The following is a 21705-nucleotide window of genomic DNA, read 5'->3' on the forward strand; positions in this document are numbered from 1 at the left end:
TCTGAAACCTGTTTTAATTTCTTTCCACCATGTTTTCCTGAGTGATTGTTCTGTTCTCAGTGATGAAATGCTAAATCTGATAACTGATGAACAGTGGGAGCAGACAGATCGGTCCAGCTGAGAGCTTGACTCACTCCCCAAATCCTCACGGTGTATTTCCCAACCCACAATGGATCCTTGATCCTCCTCAGTGGCTGTGATTACACCTCTTCTGTGTCTGTCTTACCTGGGGCTTCTCCTAACTATGCTCCTACTGCTCTTTTGGCTCCTGCTGGGCATGTTTGTTACAGGCTGAGATCCTCCTGGAAAGGCATCCTCTGCTTATCCAGGCAGGTACAGCAGTGTCCTTCCCCAGCTGAGCAGAATAGCTCATGTCTAGCTGGGAACCTGGAGGTCCTGTTCTCTGATAAGCATCTCATAAAACCTGAACTGTTTCCTCCAAGTAAAAAGGACCTAATGGCAGGATGCTTGTATCACTTCTGTGCAAATATCAGATTACAGTCTAGAAGCCAAATTGTCTGCAATTACAGAACTGAATTAAAGGGAAGACAAGACAGCAGCACATACAATATGAAGGAGGGTCACTGTTTGTCTGCAGATACCAAAATGTCCTAAGTTCAGTCTCAGAGATGCACTGTTGTCTTCCAGAGGGGTGACAACCATTTGACCTGCTCCTCCCTTCAGCTCTGGAAGGGAATTGAAACGGAATTCCCCACAGATCACCATATTTTTACAAATAAGAGGAGCTCCTCCTGCAGTACCTGTGCTGAGAAAAAACGGGCTGGGAATGCTGCTGTTCCTGCATGCCAGGGCTGTCAGGGGGCCCGGAGCTCGGAGCCATCCCCCGCCCCTGCAGGGAGCTGGGAGCAGGGGCCGGGCTGCGGGTGAGCTGCTGGGGAATTAAACAGCCCTAAGGCAGAACATCGGAACCCCTCTGCTTTACGCATGTCCCCTCCAGAATGCGATTCTCCCTTCTTAAGGCATGCAGGAGGAGGAATCCTTTAACAGCAGGGAAACACGAGCCTCAGCACGAGCAGCGAGATGTGCTCTGCCCTTAATTCCAGCGCCGCTCTCAAACCCCTGGTGCAGCGGGGACTCGGAGGCTCCCAAACCCAGCCGGCCTCCTGCAGCTCCCTGCGCACCTTCCCTTAGGCTCTGGTGCCCCCTGCCGACCGGGCTCGGCCCCGCTCCTCCCGGAGCTCTCCGGGGAGCGCCGGGGGCGAGCCCCGGCCCCGTGCCCCGGGAGCCCGCGGGGTGGCGCGGTTCGCCCACGGACCCGCGGGGCTGCCGGGGGGTGCGCGCCCGTGGGGAGCCCAGCGCGTCCCGGTGCCGGCCCGGCAGAACCGCGGGGCTTCTGCGGCTGTGCCTGCCTCAGCTCGGGGCCTCGGTTTCACGGAAGGTGTTTTTGGTTTTAATTGCAGCTCTTGAGAGAATCTTGGCGAGATTCGGCTCCCCCTAGTACTGCGTGTTTTAAGAGTAAGTCAGGGCGCTAGAAGCGGCTCTTTGCAAGTCCTCTGCCCAGATAGCAATGTGTAAAATGATTTATGCGGAGAGCACCGTGGTGCTGGTGAGAAATTGCTTCTGAATTTTGCACATCTTCTGTTCTGCAGTATCAGGTGCAGCAGTCGAAAGCTTCCATTCTGGTCCAATTAGGATGGCACCTCGATGTGACATGACCAATCTGGGCACACAAGCTGCCGGTTTATTCATTTCACTAATTGCTTGTGTCTGTTGCAGCTTTACATACAAAAAAAGGAAAAGGGGAGGAGGGCAGTAGAAAATTTAGAAATTGATAAAAATCTTTATGCTGGAAGGAATGGAGATGAGAAGACTCTTAATTTGTAATTTGCAATCTAATAAAAAATTAGGAAGGAACAAAAAAATAACGGAAGGTCAGGTGGTTTTATTTAACACTTAAAAGAAAATCCAAGTAGGTTATTTTCTGCAGCACAGCTTTAAGTGCTAATTGCATGGTAATTGAAGACCTCCCTATCATGGACCAGGGGTGAGGGTGAGGCTCGGCTGCCTGCAGTGGGGGTCCCTGGTGAAGCAGCTCTGACTGTGGGTGTGCAGCATGTGGGGAGAAGAGCAAGCAAAGGAAGAGGAGCAGTGGCACCTGCCTGGTGCTGGTGTCTAGGTGCCTGCCCCAAATAGCAGGATGCTAAACAGGGAAACCAGGCACTTTGGGAAGAGAGGGTGCTGCAGCAAGGGACACTTCTCAGCTGCAGGTCCAGGAGCAGCTCGTGGTGGTGATTTAGTTGCCTGGGACTAACGTAGAGGGGTTGTGTGCTGCTTTATGGTTTTGATTTCCCTTAGAAGTACAAGCAGTGCTGTACTGAGCACTGTGGGTTGTGCTGTCTGAGCCTGTGGGTTTCTGCTTTCTGCTGTTATGAGAACGAGCTGCAGCAGGTGCCCTGAGCAGGAGGTGAGACCTGTGTCCAAGTGGGCTGCTTGTGCGAGCGCCCAGCCCATCGGAGCCTGGCAGCAGGGGATGCCCAGCGAGGGGCTGGGGGCAGTGCCCCGCAGGTGTGTGCTGAGAAATCCCTTCAGGAGCTCAACTGCAGTGTGCGAGTCCAGTGCCTGGCTCCTGTAAAAGCTCTTGCCTTCACTCTGGGACATAGGGACAAATAGTTTGTGCTCAGGGCCACCATGCTATGGTGCTGGCCGGGCGCCTTGGGGTGGTCTCCAGCACCTCTCCAGAGCTGGGCAGAATCAGGCCCTCTGTCAGCACGAAGCTGGACGTGCAGCCTGGGCAATGTTCCCAGGTATCTGTGCCCCTCTGGCATCCCTTGGGGCAGCCACGAAGGCAGACAATAAATAAAAAAAAAAAAAAAAAAAGGTTGCTGTGTGGGTGAAGTGTATCAGGCTAAGACCATGCGAAAATGGGAGGGCAGCCCCTGAGACGTGTTGTGATTTTGATCCTTATTTAGCTCCATGTGTTGTTTTTTTCTGACACTGTCTCTGATATGAATGTGCTCTTAATCTCCTTTGTAGAGAACAGGCTATCATACCAAAATTCATTAAGTTATGGAGCCTGCAGCAAGGCTTAATGATAATTTAAATTAGGAACCTGAGTTGTGGCAGTGTAATACTAGAGTGAATGCTATAATTAGGAAGGCAGCAATTTCCCTGTGACCTTTTATTTTTAAAGTGTTTTAAATGGACCAGTCTCCTCTCCAAAGCACCCTCCCTCTGTTAGAAGTTTCTTTCTAATGTGGGTCATGCCTCTGCTGTTTGCAGGTGGCACAGTACAGAATCTGCATTTTGGTTTTCAAAGTTAAAGTGTCTTTGAAATACGATTTTGCATCTAATGCAGAATGTAATAAAAAGACTTTAAAGAGCTGCTGACGCCTCATGGAAAACTGAAAAACATTCTGTTTGAGAAACAATTCTGCCGGGCTGTCTTATCTGCTGTTCCCTTTGCTCATTTTTGATAGCAAGGGGCACTATAAATATACATACTTATACATAAAAATGAGAAACCTTGGCAACCAAATGGAAGGTTAGTTGTTTTCTCATGTTCATTCACCATGGGCGGGGGGGTGAGGGGAGGTGTAGTTCATCAGTTGGTATTTCATTTTTACAGCGCCGGACTGATGCTGCGGCTGTTTGCTGAGTGTTGGCCGGTGCATCTGAGAGGCAATCATGTACCACTGAAATATTTTTCCCTAGACGTATTTAGCCCTCTGAAAATAGCAGCAGCGGTTTCTGGGTGCTCTCAGAGGGTTGGTGGGGCAGCAGGATTTGCCATGTGGATACGGTGACGGGGCACACGGCCGGGCTTTGCAGCCTCCCCAGGGAGGTGCCACGGGGCCGGTGCTGCAAGGCCGTGGGTGGGCAGCCCTGGGCTCCCCTGCTGTCCCTGTGCTGTGATATCAGCATTACCCAGTGGGTGCTGGCTGGGGACACCCAGCACATGGGCCCATGGATCACACCCTTGTGCCACGTCCCAGACCTGCAGTGGTTCTTGTAGCCCTAACTACAAGGCACTGCCTAGGGGAACTGATAGAATTGTTATCACCTGTGAGACCTTAAATTAAACCTGACAAAGAGCAGAATCTCTGCTGCAAAGATTGCCTTGTGTTGTTTCCAAATGACTGGACAAAATAGCTTGCCTGATCCCTTTCCTTCTGATAGCTCTTGCGAAGAAATGCAATAGGCAGACCGAGGTTTTTGCCCAAGATACTATTTCAGGAGCCCAGTGGATTTTGCTGATCTCAGTGCTAGAACAACAGATAGGAAATTTCAGGCAGCACGAGGAAGCCTGGCTTGTCTCTCCCTGTCACGCTGGTGTGACCTGAGAATTGAAACTTGCACTGCTGCAAGTCATTGAAACGCTCCTTTGTTGTGAAGTTTTCCAGTGAGTTTCCCAGGCAAATTACGTACCTGCTATGTTCTCAGGAGAAAGCATTTTTTGCCTTTGCCATCAATCATTCAGAAAATTGAGTTATTTTGGCAACATAATACTATGTCCCCATCTGAAACTGCATCTTATTCATGCTGTCATAAAGAGGAAAGCTTAAAATTCAGAATGTGGACAGATACTACCATCAAGTGTTGCAAGAGGTACTTTCCTCCTACTGGTAGTTTTCAAAGCAAGGGCCCTGCTACGTGAATTCTTCCGTGCACTGAGAGCAAGCTGTAGAAAAGGCAAGTATGGACAAAGGACAAATTGTTTCCAGCTCACGTCCACAAGGACTGCAACAAGCTGGTGAAATGTGAGCAGCTGTGTAACAGTGCAGGGATCAGCCCTGCTGCAGGCTGGGTACTGCAGGCTTATGGAAAATGCTCCTTTCCAGGAGGTCAAAGCAAGCAGTTGCCTAGTAAACAAGGAGAGCCAATTTAAAATCGAGGGTTAATTGGGAAGCTGATATGAAACAGGTCTCCAGAGTACTCAGGAGGATCAGTGTGAGATGGAAAGAATCACAGACACTGCTTATGTGCAAGTGCAGCTCTGAGATGCCTCTCAAAACAGTTCGGATTCCTTTTAGCAAACTCAGGGTAGGTATGGATTCCTGCTGTCTTGTTCAATATTAAGACATACGCTTTTTGTCTTGCTGCACTTGTGCCTTGATATTCCTTTGAACTGTGAGGTGATGTACAGGTACATAGTGCACATGGCAATCCAGCCATGCGGAGGGTGAGTGGGCTCAGAGATCTGCACGCTATCATTCCCCTGTCACCAACTGATGGTGGTATAATTAGAAAAGTCATTAATCCTTGCTCAGTAGTGCTAGAAACTATTTATAGCAAGGCAGACAAACAGTACCCTACAATACTAGGCTAGGGTGGGTATGGAAATGACTCCTGGTGCCATACAAACAGCAGTACACAAGTCGGAGGAAAGAGTTTGCTTCTGGGAGGGCAATTCCCTTCCAGCCATACACAGAGAGGTGCAGACTGTCTGCAGGGACCGTGCTGTTGCTCTCCATCCTTGCCACAGGGAGTCACTTTGGACATCCCGTGTGGTGCTGCCATCCTAGCTTTGGGGTCCTGGTCCTGCCCACCGCCTGCCCGTGCCAGGCCAGCCCTTGGCTGCCCCTCCGGTGGCTCCCAGCACAATGGCAGATTTTGTGCTACCCTTGTAAAAGGGGTGGGAGAAGCTCCAAACCTTCTGACGCAGCAAAAAGAGGGTGCAGCAAAGGACTACTGGGTGGTACGCAGTGTGTGAGGAGCTACAGAGCTCGTGAAGAGGTAAAATTTGCTGCGAAGCTGAGAGTTGCAGCAGCTGCAAGAGTGGGTGTTGGCGAGGCACAAGGGGAGCCTGCGCTGGCGTGCTGGGTCAGCTGAGGTGGCAGTGTTCAGAGAAATGCTCCTGTTGTCAGCTTAAACACTTCAGTGGGTTTTGCCTAGTGAGGCACAAATTGCATGTCTGTGTGCTGGCAGTCAGGCACTGGGGAAACCACAGGGGAAATATGTTTCTGTCTGGGCTCGCTGCATCTTCTGGGCTTTGCTGTGAGGATTTCTCACAAGAAAGCGTAAAATTATTTTTGACGGTGAGATTAGTGGACCAAGGGTGCCTGTGCTCAGACAGGATCCAAATCCCTTGCAGAGGCTTGGGACAGCTGGGTCACCCTGCCACAGCTTGGACCCAGCACTGGGGTGCCAGCAGCCCTGGGCAAGGACCTGTTGGAAAGAGGGTGGTCACTGCCTCGTGGCTGCTGGAGGTCACCAGTGCTGGCTTTGGCTCGCAAAAGCAGTGCTTGTGCTTTGCATCTCACGTCTGCTTTGCCTGGATGATAAAAGGTGACCTCGGAAATTGCCTTTCCAAATTTCTCCTGTCTGTGCGGAATGGCATTGTTCCCAGTGTTTCAGGCTGGGACTGCCTGGGGCTCTTTGTTTAAACTCCCTGGGTGCTGCAACTCAATACACAGAGCTCAAGATGCACTGCCAGAGTCTGGGCTCCTGGAAGTCGACTGCAGTTCAGCCTTTTGTTATCCCCCTGGATTAAAGACGGTGGCTGAGGATGAGCTAACAAAATCAAAGTAATCTATCTAGGGACATCCCGCAGGCATGTTTAACTGTGAGATGGAGCCAGGGTCAGCTGCTAGTTCAGGTTGTTTCAAATAGCACGAGCTGGCAGAAGGGCCCACAAACCTCAATGAAAAAGCACGTAGTACTTTAAACGTGTTTGCCAAACTTTGTTTTGCAAAAGGCCTTGCTGCTGCCTGTTCTGCTTTCCCTGCTGAATGTCAGGGAAGGAGATGTCTGAAGGGCTTTGTGCCTTAGAAGAGAGCTGGGACTGCAGGATCTGGCCCCAAGCAATGCTCCATGAGCAGCGCGGCTTTGTGCTCTGCACGGGTGTGTGATCTCTGCTCTGACCAGAGGTGGGAACTGGCTGCAGGAGAGGAGTGGTGGCAGTGACAGAGGCTGCTCCGGTGGGTGCTGCAGCTCTCACCTGCCCGCAGCCCCTGGCACTGGTGGCAAACCAAGAACGGGGGTTGTGGGCTGTGTTGTTGTGTCCTGCCTCACTGCAGATGAGTTCCCAGTTCAGCTGCAAGGACGTCTAATAAACAATGTGCAGGTGACCGTGCCTTTGCCTACAATTTCCTCTCTCGTTCTCCTTTTCCCCTATGCCTTCTAGCTCAAACTGGAGCACAGTTACCACAGCACAGCCCAAAGGAGGGAAGGGAAACAGCGAGCACCGAGAGGAGCAGCAGATGTTGCTGCATTGCACAGTCAAGCATCATCTCTCCTGTCTCCAGAATTCACTGAGTCTGCAGGCTGATGTCTGATTAGCGGTGGTCCAGGGGAAAGCCTGGAACTGTCCTACAGACAGCAGAGCGTTTGCCACATGTCCGTTGTTCTGCTGGAATGAGAGAGGAAGACAATTTTTTAAAGTGCAAAGTACAGCTACTTCCAGCAATTCCCCCTCTGCCTGACAAGGTGACCTCCACCTTACCAGTCCTGGTTATGGTGTGCTCAGGCAGATTTCAGAGTGTCCTTTAACATGCTCTGCTGTGTAGGCATTGAGCTGTGAATGCACACATGAGCTGGGCCTTCTGGAAAAAAATTGGGTATTAATTTTACTTTGACTATTTCCCTTCCATCCAGTGCCTTTGCCATGCCCCTTGACCTGTGCAGCAACTGCCAATTAACAAAATGGCTTTGAAGAGAGCTGGCTTCCATCTTTCCTCCCTGGGGGAAAGAGGGGGGAGCTGAGCATGTGCTCTGGGGGCAATCGGCAGTCCAGCAGGGCCCAGTTCTTGTTTGTCCCCTGGCCACACTGAGTCATGAGTCCCACTTCCTCACTCACCACTGTGTGGCCTTAGCACAAAGGAGAAGCAAAGCAATGGTTTGATCTCCCGGGTGGAAAGCGACATGGGGCTGTGCTTACAACTGTGACAAAAATCTTGTTTATTTCTGGAGATTTTTATAATTATTCACTGAGCTATGTAGTGCCTCGGGAGCTGGATGTCACAGCAAGGCAGTACGTCAGTAGCAGACAGTCAGACCCAGGGATTCTTTAGGAAAAATCTGGTTTCTATTTTTTGCCAGGTCACAAGTCTGGCAGCAGCACCACGAGCAGGGGATGTCGGGTACCCAAAATGTGCTTGTGGCGGTGCTGGGCTTTTGGGTCAGCCACGCTCTGGCAACCCCTGGTCTGTGTGTGTTGAACGAGAGCTGCTTGCAAGAGCCCAGGTTCAGGCCGTGCATGCTGGCAAGTGGTCTGCCCACGCAGCAGTGTCGGTGGCACATGTGCACCTCAAGTCAGTGCAATCACCTCCCTCCCAGGCAGGCAGCCTGCCGAGCTCGCTCATCTCTCCTGGTCTGCTTCTTGCTGCAGGCACTGCAGGGCAGAGCGCAGCCTGCGCAGAGCCCATCCAGGCAGGAAGAGGCCCTGACCTGAGCTCTGCTCTGCTCTGTGGCTGCAGCTGCCTCTCCCTCCTTGGAGAATGAGATGTTAAGGAGATTTTGAGAATGATCAGACCCTTCAGCTTCACTACTGTTAATCAATCACAGCTGCTGCTTTCCTGCTCCATATTTTGATGCGTTTCAGGTTGTTCCATAATTAGCAGCCCAGTTCAGGGCCAGTAAACACATTCCGAAGCCCTGGCAGGGTGCTGGGATGGAGCAGAGGCTGAATTTTCCAGTGCTGCGCTTCAGACAAAGCCGGGGCTGTCCAAGTCTATCAGGGAGAGCTGTGGGGAGCTATTCCTTTTTGCTTGGCACAAAGGAGGGCAGTAAAACATTACTCAGACTTGCCATTATTTTCTGCAAGGGGAATTTTGCTGGGAAGCATTTCTGTTTGGGGAGCCTTGAAGCGCACCACCCCTGAGCTGTGTGGAGTCAGTGCCACGGGGACGCTGCCAGGCTCTGGGAGAGCATTTGGGACGCTGCAGCCCCAGGGGAGGGAACGGCCCCACGCAGTGCAGGAGCCAGGGCAGCTGCTCTCCGTGGTTTATTTAAGGGCTCTTACCCAGGTCCTGTGCGGTGGTTTGCTGCTTTGCTCCCTCTGGGCTGGCTCACCGTTTCCCCAGCCTCCCTGTGTTTTTCAGTACAGCAATGTATCACGGTGCCTCGAGGCTGCTGCTGGATGCTGGTGCCTGGCTTCTCCCAGCAGCAGCCTCGTGCCCCTTTCTGGGGGCTGCGAGGTGGGCAGCCTCGGTGGCTGCTTCCTGAGTCTGGGAGCTACAAGAAAACCCAAAGAAAGGGGGTTAGCGCTCCTTGATAGATGTGGGAACGTGCCGGGTGTTGGGAGGGTGCAGCTTGAACAATTTCAAAAGAGTTATTAATTCGTAAGTTATTTCTAAATTTTCTTATGCTGATGCTGCCATTAAAAGAGAGCATGTGATGCTCCTGGGAACTAAGTAATCCTTAAAAAAAAAAAAAAAAAAGGAAGAGATTTAAGAAATATCTCTTCCCTGGATGGCAGGTGCAGGTGTATCATTGCAAATATTGTCTGATCTGCCCTTCTTAGCACTGAAGTATCTGAGGCTCCAGGTGGCAGCTCTGAGGAGTTTGTGTCAGTTTTGGAGGCTTAGATGCATGGCTTAAACCCCTAACTGTTAAGGAGCATTTGCAGCTAAAAAGCCAAACAGGATCGTGAGGCATCACAGCTTGAACAGTTTGTAAAACTACTGCCAGGCAGATTAAGCTGGAAATAGAAAAATTGCTGGTGAGGTCCTTTGGGTGATTTAAAGAGCATTTTACTTCTTAGGTGAGTGTTCCAGACACCCAAGCAAAAGTGCAGCAATGTGGCTCAGCCACTTTGTACAAGCAAAATCCCTGAGACCTTCTAAAAAGTGTGGTTAACAGAAACAAATCAAACTAAATCAACTTGCTTCTTAAAGGCACCACCTTGCTGAGACCATCAGTTACACAGTGTGAGGGATTGGAAGGGACCTTGAAAGATCACCCCTGCCGATCCCCCTGCCGGAGCAGGAACACCTCCATCAGGTCACGCAGGAACGCGTCCAGGTGGGTTTTGAATGTCCCTAGAGAAGGAGACTCCACAAACCCACAGACAGCCTGTTCCAGTGCTGTCACCCTCGCTGTGAAGAAGTTTGCTCTCCCATTTAAGCGGAACCTCCTGTGTTCCAGCTTGTGCCCGTTGCCCCTTGTCCTGTGACTGGATGTCACTGAGAAGAGCCTGGCTCCGTCCTTACAGCGCCATCAGCTTCACTGCAGGAGCCTGGGCATGCTCGTGCCCCATGTACCACTCAGACCTGGCAGTTGCTCTCTTCCGTATGCAATGTATGCTTTCTGGCAAGAAATATTACTTAAGATAGAGCATTTTTATCCGGCTCTGGCAAAGGTGCTAGACAGCAGAGCTCTGTCGTGCGGAATGGCGGAGGTCTGTAATCTCTTTGATTAGCCAAATGTTCACAAAGGGAACAAAGCATGCTCATTTTTACCTGGCTTTGGAAGTAGAGGCATAAAGAAGCCTGTGTCAGCATGCAGGACAAGTGGGTGTGCTGCAGTTCCTCCAGGCCCTCTGCTGCCTTGAGCAGCGCAGGCCTTTGAGGCACTCAGCACGTCGGTCCCTGCGAAGGCGCGTGCCGGGAATAGGGCAGGCAGGGCAGAGCAGAGCAGAGCCACGTTAGCTGCCTTTCTCCTGGCTGTCTGCATGTGCGTCATGGGCTGTAAATATCACCTGCCAAGGCTGGAAGCAGAACCTCTCTGCCCCATTGTGTCCTCATTTCCTACTTTGCAAGTGCAAAGGAATTGCCCTGACACGAGCAACGATGCCATCAGACCAGGGTGATTCAGCTCGTCACCTGTGCTGAGCAAACCCTGTTAATTATGGAGCTTTCAGAGCTCGCCATCTTTCTTCTGTCACTCTGTAAAAATTCTGTTCTTTAGATCTTATTTCTCTTGCTGCTTTCCTCCTTGTCGCATCCAGGTGCCCTTCTTACAGAGTAACAGGAGGGATGCTGGTTGGGGGTTACCTCGAAGAGGAATTGGACTGCAGTGGAAAGAGGTGGACAGGCAAACGTGGGCACTGATCGTCCCTGTGGTGGGGGATGTGGGAGGGCAACATCTGCGTTGGTGACGCCAGTGCTTGGGTTTGACGTGATGTAGCAGTCTTGTACGGTGCTGAGGAATGAACTCGTACTACTACTTCACTTCACATGTCCTCTAAAACCAAACGGGCTAGCATGTCTCTGCCCAACCTTAGTGAGTTTTTCTGTCTTGATGAACTGGCAAAAAATGTTTTCAACTTCAGATATTTCATGCAGAAATGAGCAATCACTGCTCCGAGTATCATTATAACATTGTTGTGTATTTGAGGAGTTCTGATTTTAAATACAAATCAAAATAGCAAGAGATTTCTGATATTTTTAAAGTGTATTTTCTAAGTCTCCAAATTAATTGGCCTGTGAAATACAACAGGAATTACCAGGCATCAAAGAGAATATTTATGAGCTGCTGAGAAGGCAGAGGGATAAACAGCGGTTTGAGGACTACCCTTAGCTTTCTGATACTCTCCCAAGTCTTGTGCAAGCCAAACAGTCTCTGGTCTCAGATGGGCAAAGCTGTGGGGAGGGACTGTGAGCATTCAGAGCTGCCAGTGCTGCTGGTCACCCGTGAGGCACCTCTGGGCTTGGGCACAGTCCCCGGGTCCCATCACACAGGCTCCCTGCAGCGTGTGGGGTCGGCTCCTTGCCGATGCTGCAGCTGCTCCAGCTGGAGAAGCTCCCGTGCTGGCAAATGAGGTGCCTGCCGAGTCAGCCAGGTGGGAGCAGAACCCCCCCGTGGTACCCAGCCAGTCCTCAGCACCCTCTCCCCTTAGGAGCAGCAAGGAGGAAGGGGAGACAATGTCACCTCCAGTTACTGCTTGGAGAAAGCTGCTCCTGCCCTTCATCTCTGTGTGCGGGGCTTGCCTCCTGTGGTAGCCCAATGCTACGCGTGGCAGGAGCCTGCGGTGCAAGGTGTGTTTGCTGCATAAACCCAGGGTACTAAAATAAGTGCGTCATCTGCAAAAGTGTGAAACTGGAATTAAATATATTTCCCCTGGAGCCTGCGATATCCTTCACAGCCTCTGCCCTACAAATCAGATTTGCACATCCTTATATTCTCGTAGTAAGGAAAATCCCTCCCAGGTGCTTTGATTTAGGCTGCACCACGTGAAGCTGGGCAGCTCTGCCTCCCCTTGACCTGCCAAGCCTGCCCCAAGACCAGGGCCTACCTTGGGCCGTGGAAATTGGTTCTGGGGAAGCTCCTGATGATAGTAGGAGCTGGATCCGGAGGGAGGCTGCTGAGGCCAGTGCAGCCTTGCAGAGCACCACAGAGCCAATCGCTGCTGCTAGGGGTGGAGCTGGAGCTCCAGCAGATGATCGCCGAGTGCCTTTCCAGCACAGTTGGTCTGGACGGCTGCGAGATCTGGTCGCGGGGAGAGGAGAGCTGCAATTGCAACTCCAGTGTGCTCCTTCCCCGGCAGCATCGCTGGAGCAGCTGCGATATCCTCTGTGCACCAGCCCCACCAGCAACGCGAAGGTACTGCCCCCTCCCTCCCGGCTTGTGTGCTGCTTGTTGCTTGGATCTGTGTTGATTAGAGTTGGAGGAAAGTTTATTGGGAAATCAGAGCTGTGAGGTAACAGTGCTTGTGGGAGAGCAGTGGGAGGTGATGCGCTGCGCTGCCGGGATGAGGTGCCAGGTGCAGGAGGCGGCTGGGGCGGTTTCGGTGCTGCAGGCGCCGCTGCCACAGCAGAGCCTGGGCTCGGGGGCCAGCCTGGCATCCGCTGCGCTGCCCTCGTGCCGCGGGGGGAGGTCAGAGGTGGCTGGCACACGGTGTGCTCGTGATTCGGATGCCTGCCGGCTGTCAGGGTGCTTTCCTGGTGGTGGTTTTAGTGAGCGAGGCATCCACCTGTTAGCAGGTGGCCAAAGCCGAGCGGGCCCCTTGGCGAGGGCTTCCCCAGCGAGGCAGCTCCCAGGCTGGGTGGCCAGCGGGAACTCGGGGTGCTTTTACCGAAAGGTCTTTGTGCAGCATTTCCCACAGCCCTGCTTGGGAAAGCAAGCTCCTCGGGCTGCAGATGGAAGTGTGGATAGCTGCAGATGCAGGAAAACAGCTTATTCCCTCTGCTGCTTGTGAAGTTTGGAGAACTTCCCGAGCCAGCCCCACTTACAGAGCAAAAGTGGGTTTCCAGGGAGGTAGCTTGGGGCTGGGGCTGCTGACCCTGGGGCAGCCCCGAACAGGCTCGTTGCAGCAGCCCGCAGGGAAAGCAGCTGCAAACTTATGCCGGTGGCTGCTGCTGGAGAAGGGGCTCGGTCTGTGACCCCTGGGGCTGGCTGACCACACGTGTTGCACCAGGGCTGTCCATAGGTCCAAGAGCCTGAGCTCTGTCCGTCCCTCATGCAGCACGAGCCAGGTGCCTGCTGTTTGGGGCTGCCTGAAAGATCTTTTGTAATGACTCCTGAGATGTCTGAATTGCTGGTGATCCATACCCATTGACTAGTAATACCCAACCTGAGCAGTGCCTGTCAGCTCCTGATGGGATCTCCCTGATCACTGCCCTTCAGGCAGCCACATGCTCCTTTTGCCCTCCTCTGGTGCCGGAGTGACCTTAGTGTGCGTCACTGGGTGCAGAACAAGGTTTGCGAAGCCTTGAGTAGACAGTAAAAAATCACCAGTTTGCATTTTCTGCATGAGGTTGTGCTGTTGGCTCTCGTATGAGCACGTGCTATCCATCTGCAAAACACAAACAACTGTCCCTGAAATGTGAGAGGGGAACGCAGGGGAGCCATGGGGCACAGCTGAGCTGGAGTGGGGTGGCGGGGGCGCTGGGCAGAGGGGGACCTGCTTCAGGCTCTCGTCATTGCACAGGAAAGGGACGGTGATGGGGGTCTCCTGCGGCTTCCCTGGTACTGTGCTGTGGGGTGGGAGTGGCAGTGACTCGATATAAACAATTTTGTAAGAGATATTTTGATAAAGGTTGCTAGACAGTGACTCATCTACCGTAGGAAGGGGCAGAGCAGGAGCTTTTTAGGGTAAAAAAACAAAAGGGTCTCCCCCCCCCCCCATTTTGTCAGAAATGGTGAGGGCAGGACATTTTTTTATTTTATTTTTTCCCTCCAGGAGAGTAGACCTATCAATCAGAAACCTCCTAACCCCAGTGACCCTGCACCTGCTTTGGTGCCTTCTGCATCTCTTTCCCTGGGGAGGATGCTGCCTTCCTGTCACATCCCTGAGTGGGACTGTGTTCTAAAACTTGGCTTGATTTCCCCCCATCCCAACCGTTTTTTTCTGACCAGCCTTAGTCACTTCTGAGTCACTCCAAATAATTAATCCTTGTCCCTGTGTAGCGGTTAGCCCTGCATTTCTGCCTGTACCTGGCCAACCTGGGTACGCATGTTTCAGAAGTCACTTTACTCTGGTCTGCGTTGCCCTGTTTTAACTTTCCTCACAATTCCAACCTTCCTCCCTTGTGCTTTGCTGCCCTGCTCTGCTCACTGCGCTGGAATCACAAAAAGTGCAGAACAGTTTGAACAGTTTGCTGCATCTCCACTTCCTCAGGTGTGCTGAGGTTTCCTGAGCTATTCATGGTGTTGCAAACTAACCCTTCTTGGAAAAGTGTCCTCTATGTGTGTGGAGGCGTTTTGCTGTTATTTGCCAGGATCCGTTGTATTTGCTGCTTCCAGTTTGTAGCAGGATTGCTGCAGGGATGATCCTTGCTGTCTTAGCACCTCGCTCCCAGCTGCGCAGCTCTGTCCCCAGTGATGCCCCCTCTCCATGCCCAGAGGTTTATGTGGGAGCATGAATGGCCGGGCTAGCCCAGTTATGGATTTGTCATCTCCCCGTGCAGGGGAATTGCTGAGGAGCCTGAGGTGTCCAGGCAAGGCCGGCGCTGCCAGGGGCTTGTCCTGGCTGTGCAGGGCTGCCCAGGTAGCCTCAGGGCTGGGTGTCGTGCCTTATCTGGGTTGAGCTCCTACCGAGAAGGGTGGGACTTGAAACCCGGAACTGTCTTGGGAGATGAAAAGTGGGCCAATTTCTAGGCCAAAACCTGCCCACCGACATTCCCAGGGTGGATTTGGGTACAGAAATACATAAACTTCAGGGGTCCAATCTCCCTCCACTGTTCGGGTACCATCCTCTGATGGGTGCAGAGGCAGTTGTCCTCCTGACAGCAACATATGGAAGTTTTATTATTCCTTACAATGTCTGAAAAACGCCCTTTGCTGAAAGGTACAGAAGTCGTGTAGTGCAGAAGAGCCTATCCCAGGAATAGCGGCAGTTTTGGGAAACAGGGGGAAGGTTTTCCCCCAGGCTGTGCCACCTTCTCCTCCATAGCGAAATTTGCTGTATTTGCATCTGCTAAAGGAAGGTTTAATGGAGCTAGGCATTGCTGTGTTGGTTTTGCAGCTGTGACCTTCAGGCAGCTTGTGCATGAGACTGGAGAGATGCTGGCTAAATGGGATGCTGCATCTTTGCCCCTTCCTTTAAGTTCTTTTAAGTTCTCAGGTCTTGTGGCACCTGAGGGCTGCTGAAAGCCCCTTGTGCCCTGGGCAGGCTGCAGCATACACCGATGCCCAAAGGCTCTCCTGCTTCTTTCTGCAGCATACTCGAGCAATTTGGATAAGCGGGTGCTTATCTGTCAGCAGATGTGGGTAAGTTTAGAAAGTCAAGAGGAACTAAATGCCTATTATTCTGGGCTGTGGCTTTTGTTGTGCATAGGAAAAAAAAAAAAGGATTTTCTAGAGGTCAGTAATGCTCTGCTCTCTGCTCATGCCTACTCAGCCTGGCTCTTGCAGGAGAGTGTTTGGGTCTTTGCATTTCTGGTCACCTTGCAACAGATGCACGCAGTGATTTCTGTTCTCACTGCCTTTGCTCCACATTCTGCTGACAGCTGCATTTCTCCTAAGCTCAGAGGTGTGAATGCTTCTACCTGCCACCACCTTCTACTCCTGCCAAGCAGGAAGATGGCATTATGCAGGGGCTGGGGGGAGCCATGCCATTCACATCGTGTTTTATTAATTAGAAAGAAATAAAGTTGCAGAGAGATCAGATTTTGAGAAAGACCCTGAGTTCCAAAATGCTCCCAGAGGATAGATCCCTAATTGCTCTCTAATTGCATTAGGGTTTAATTTGTTGTTGTTTTTACTGTAATGTTCCCATTTTTCTCGACAGTTTGTTTTGTTCCATTAACTAGAAATGGCTGGAGATGAATATTCTCAATATTAAAACTTGCCTGTTGTGCAATGCTTGACAGCCTTTGTGCTGGCAGGAGATGCCAGCGCTCAGCCCGGTCTGGCTGTCACTGTGTGTGGGGTGAATTCACGCATGCAGTGCAGCATTCGCCCCGTGGCAGCATTTTGCCCATGTGTGCAAGGTTCAGTCCTAGGAATTTTCCAAAGACTTGGCAGATCTGGTGACACACAGGGTTGGGGGTTTCTCGTTCCCCAGGGAGCCGGCATCCCGGTGAGCCATTCATCTGACCTGCTGGGGCTGTGCACCCCCCGTTCATCCCCATGTGGTGTGGCGATGGATGCAGGGCCTGGGGCAGGTTACCAAAACGATGCTGGCGCCAGGTCCCATGAGGGATGTGCAGGTGGGTGTGTGGTAGATGATGAGGGCCCCCAAGGCAGAGTGGAGCGTCCCACTGGGAGGGATGCAGGGTCCAGCCCTGTCCCCCCATGGTGCCTGCAGGGCGAGGGGAGGCAGGAGGTGGGCTCTGCTGGTGGCTCTGCTGGTGGCTCTGCTGGTGGCTCTGGTCATTATCTGCCTTCCAGGGCAAGGCAAAATGCCGAGCCCAGCTCACCCTGCGGGGCTGGCAGGCAGCAGCACTTCAAAGGGCTCCTTTGATCCGTGCCACTTGTGCAGGGAGGGAGAGCCTGGAAATGCCAGCACAGAGCTGTAGACAGGGCCCTCAGCAACCTGATTTGGAAAGAGGTAGGGAAGGAGAGTATCACTCTCTTTAATTCCAAAGCATAAATATGTTTATCTTGACTTGCTAAAGGGGAAATGGGGTAGAAGATGCAATTAAGCTTGGACCTGCTTTTTGCCATTGTGTGTTTATTGGTGAAACAAATCCTTAAGGCAGGAGAGTGTTAATAAACCTTTCCAGTGGACCAGCTTCTGCACGTGAGGCCCAGGAGGTGCCGCTCGCCTCCCCCTTTGATCTGCTTGCTTATAGATCACAGACACCATTGGTGTGCGCCCCGACCTGGGCCCTGGCTGCCTGGGAGCTGGGTGCGATGGAGCTGCACGTGTGGCTCATGAAAGTGATATCAGTGCTGGGAGGCACAGGGAGCTGCAGTGTGAACTTGAAACTGCTCCTAAATTTGATCCAGCCGCTTAAAAACAGTGGGTGGACTCGGTGGCAAAGTGAGACATTGGTATTTAAAGCTGTCTTGAAGGGTACAGCTACAGACACGACACACAGCAGCTAGCTGCTAATATTCAGCAGGCACCGGTTCCAAAATTACATAAAGAAAATGGGAAAAACTCCGAATGCTGGATCTTCAGCACCCGGAGCAGCTTGTCAGAAACCCCGGGAATGGGATGGAATTGAACACCCACTGCTTTTGAAGCCGTAAATTAATCAGTTAAAGCCCCTGTTGTACAGGATGCTGTGCAAGCTCCTCTATTATTTGAAATATAATAAGCACATACGAGCTGACAGTGTTAGTAAGAGAGGCACAACCTTGCCCGGCCTCTCTGAGCTGGTGTGCTGTGTTCAGGCTGGTGTGGGTGCAGCACGACAGGGCTGCCCATTGTCCCGTGCCTCGAAATGTCGGCTTTGCTCCCAGGTGTGTGCATGCATTTGTGCCCTCTTTGCAAGCCAGCAGAAGACTGGAGCAGTTGATGTGTTTTTTTTTCCTTACAACCATGCAAAAAATGTCAAAATGTTGGTGTCAAATTGTGCAAGCCAGTTCGTGGGATGCCAGATCTGCTTCCTGGTCTGGTTTTACATCACGGGGTGCTGGCGTTTTCCACATACATGCTCACTGCCCCTATGGATTTTGCAGAGCTCTTGGCTTCAGCGGCAGCGCGTGCCATTGGCAGCCAGTGCCTGGCTTGACTTAAAATGAAAACTAATTAGTCAGTTTTGTATTTTCCACCTTACAATGTCAACGATGGAAGCATCAGGATGACAACTGGATCCAACTGTTCATTTGAAAATATTGAGCAGTTATTCAAGTTTATCACAGTATTAGTTTTTGCCACCAGAGGTGCCTCATGATACTTCTAATTGTAGGAATAATTAATCCACCCAGTTTCCAAAGGCTCGGCTGTAGTGCACAGGGCATGGTAGGGGCAGGAGCCACATGGAGCCTGGGGGTCTGTTACCCATTATTTTCTCCTTATAACTGACAGACACTCTCACCACCATTTCAACCCAGCATTTTAGGCTTTCGGGTTCCCAAGCTGAGCGAGTTTCATTGCTGCTGTGCTGAGGGGTCACGGGGCTGCTTCATGTCACCCGTGGCAGTTTGAGCAGGTCATGTTGAGCCCCGCTGCACAGAGTCTTCTCAGGAATAAGCCACGATTTAAGGAGCATTTTGTTCTGCAGCCCTGACTGTGCCAGATGAGGCTTTGCTCTGGGAAGCTGGTGTAACCTGATGGATGCTTTCCCGTTTCTCAGAAATCTGCTGCTGCCAGGTCTTGACCTCTCAGCTTCTGGTTTGTGTCTTTACTGCAGAACGTCTCTGTAGCCTGCTCTTTTGGAGAAGGCTGCACCTTTTTAGAGGTATTAGACCCGTGTGAGCAATACACGAGCAGTTGTACCCCTCCATCCGCCAAACCTCATGGATTTTTTTTGGTTTTGCAGAACATACGAAAAACTCTTTCAGCCTTACTTATTTTTTTTGTGACAGAAGAAGTCTGATGGCCATGACTGAAGGGTAACTCACAAACCCCACCTTGAAAACTGAAGTTCTGTGAAGCACATCCACCTGGTTTAATGCCTTTCTGTTGTTTCTCAGTACCATGGAGGATGGCTGATAAATCCTTGAGTAATAGGAGTCCTCAGACTATGCAGAGAGAAGGAGACCTTTCCAACCCCTGGTGTCAGCTCTGTTTCTGGATGGAGCAGGCAATGCCCAGCCTGGAGCCTGCCTGACTCTGGTCATTCTGCAACAGAAGTTTAATTTCTCACTGACAAAAATAGAACAGTTTGCATTTCTGGAGACCCTTTCACATGAGGAACTGGAGTAATACAATGGGCATTGATTAACCATTTCTCATTGTTCATCTGGTGATGACGGAGAGAATAGTGGAGTAGTGTTTTTTTTTTTTTTTTTAATTATTATTATTTTTTCTTCCAGAGGGGAAAATGCAGCATGAATTATCTGAGTGTCTTGCTGAAACGATACCAAATACAAGGCAGGTCTGAAGTCCAGCTTGCTTCTGTTCTCTGTGGATGAGCATGTGAGATGTTTCTGCTTCTCAAAAGAATGCACAAATGCAAACAAAAGAATTTTTTAAGAATCAAAGATAGACAAAAAAAAAGAAAGAGCTGTAGGAGGGATGTAAATGTCTTATGTTTTACTTGAGATAAAGCTCGTTGCTGTTTGCTGTTGCATGCAAAGTTAATTGACAGATTATATGATAATATGAAGAAGTTTAATGAAATCTGCTGATACCCTTTAGAGGATGTGGAATTTGGAAGTGCAATTAATTTAGGCCAGAAGTTTAGCTGCTCCATGTTAACTAGGGGACCAAGATGCACAGCATTTGCATTCCTGCTGTCTGGTTTCTAAATCACTTCATTGATTATGAAAAGCTCTGCTACAGCAAGGGAGCTGTAGCTGAAGGGAATGGACTCCATCAGTCATTACGAGAGCCGAGGGTTCCAGCCAGCGCTGCTTGGCTACCTCGGGGAGGCTTGGGCTCTTATAAATCCTTTTGCCCACAAAAGTGGCCTGAACTGTCCCCATGCCCTGCAGCAGCCAGCACAATAAAATACCCTGACAGCCACAGTCTGGAGTGGCGTTGCACCGCAGATCCGTGGGTTCCTGGGACAGCGGGAGGATGCGCTCGTGCACCCCGGGGTGTGCAGACAGAAGGGCAGCTGCTGACCCTTGCTGTGCCGGGTGCTGGGACGTGGGCTGCCACAGGAGGCTGGGTCCACTCAGGGTTCCTCGGTGCTGCAGCTCTGGCTGGCAAATATCGGCTGTCATGGACAGGTGGGGGAACCAGGAGAACCGGGAGCGTCTCTGCTTCTGCTGTTGCTAACTTTGTTAACCTGTGCTGGACAGGCAGCTTTTAGTGCCATTGGCAAACAAGCAGTGACATTAAACTGATTTGGGGTTGGTGGTGGTGAGACTGAAGCTGTTTTCTGCAAGAGGTGCTTTAGCTTAGGCAGTGAGGCCAGCATACGCAGACTTTTATCAAGGAATCCAGTATTAAAATAATCCTCATCAGTGATGGACAGATTTGTTCTCCAAAGGATTCTCCTAAGCTCATTGCCACCTTACATGGCTTTGCCTCTTGGGTTTCTGAGCTGAAGCTGATGGGGACTGACAAGCCCTGATTATGCAAAGCACCAGAGGCTACGAGCTGCAGGCACGGGATTCAGCTTCACTCGCTTCCTACCGTTTTGTACAATATTAGGGAGCAATGGCAAAAAGTAGGTCCTGCTTATCCAAAAATAAAGGTAGCATCCTGATGGCAATCACCGCAGAACATCGCACATGGGAGCTGCTCAGGGGCTTCTCTGCCAGCGTGGCTCTGCTCTGCGGCACGGCCCCGACACCCAGGGCTGGGCAGCCCAAACCCGTGCCCCGGGGCTGGGCAGCCTGGCAGCGCCAGCTGCCCTCCGGGGAGGCGCAGAGCCTATTTCTGCATCTTTTCCTGAGAAACCACCGTCTCCATGGCAACCACGAGCATCACATGGTAGCCCTGGCTCCGCAGCATGCCATCCTGCCAGGCGCCTCGCTGCGCCCGCGCGCTGCCAGCCCCGCGACGCCCGCGATGCCGGAGGGGCTGCAGTCCCTTGGGGGGCCAGGGCAGCGACTGTGTGCCTGCAGCACGGCTCGGAGCAGCCAGAAATGCAGCTGAGTCGTGGTGGAGGGGGTCAGAAGGGAAAGAGCCGTGCCTTTGTGCCAGGCTGTGTCGGAGCAGGGTTCGTCCCCAAGGTGGGGCTTGGCCAGGGCTCCCTCGAGGGGAATCTGTGTCTGCGGAGAGGTGCCAGGTCCGGGAGGTGCCCGGTTTCCTGCATCCTGGTGCGAGGCCTCTCCCCCTGCCATCTGGCTGCATCAGCCCCTTCTCCCTCAGAGTGCAGCCCCTGCCAGAGCCCGCTTTAGCCCCTTCTTCTGAGAACTTTTCTGGGTTGCCAAGGGCTGAGCTGTGCCACCGGGCTGCTCTGGGGCAAGTGCCAAAGCCTCGTCCTTGAAGTGTGCAGGACACAGAACGAATGGCCTGAGACACAAAATGTGGTTGCTCTTAGTTCTGTCCCTACAAACTTTAGTAAATCGGGCACAACATATCAATCTCCTTTTAAAATATATTTTTATTCAAGTCAGCACATGTTTGCAATTAAATCCTGCCACACCATGTAGTGTGAATAATCAAAATAATTCATGTGTATAACCGGATACACACATTTGTAGGGAAGGGATGGTGTCGCTCTCAAAACTGCAGTGTAGCTCCCTTGAAACTTGGCAGCATCCCACCTCCATCACCCCCTGCGGCAATTCATGGCACGGAGGGCTTGCTCTCTGCTGCATGCACAGCTCTTTCCTTTGCTCTCAAGTCTGCGTGCCTGTAGTTTCTTTGTCTCACCCTTTGTTCCCACCTCAGGCAGGCAGTAGGTCAAAAAG

At 51.6% G+C, this 21705-nt stretch overlaps 1 protein-coding gene across 2 annotated transcripts in view; it reads left to right on the forward strand.

The window, feature by feature from the left end:
- The first annotated feature begins 12278 nt into the window (after nucleotides 1–12278).
- Nucleotides 12279–21705, forward strand: part of ZMAT4 (zinc finger matrin-type 4) — a 68563-nt gene continuing 59136 nt past the window's right edge. Inside the window, exon 1 of one of the 2 annotated variants that reach the window (XM_068662322.1) lies at nucleotides 12279–12441. The gene's annotated coding sequence lies outside the window, so the exon portion shown is untranslated. The remainder of the gene's footprint in view (nucleotides 12442–21705) is intronic. The other variant, XM_068662323.1, reaches the window with a different exon arrangement.

The sequence above is a fragment of the Anas acuta genome, chromosome 27 (assembly GCF_963932015.1).
Source record: "Anas acuta chromosome 27, bAnaAcu1.1, whole genome shotgun sequence".
NCBI classification, from domain to species: Eukaryota; Metazoa; Chordata; class Aves; order Anseriformes; family Anatidae; genus Anas; species Anas acuta.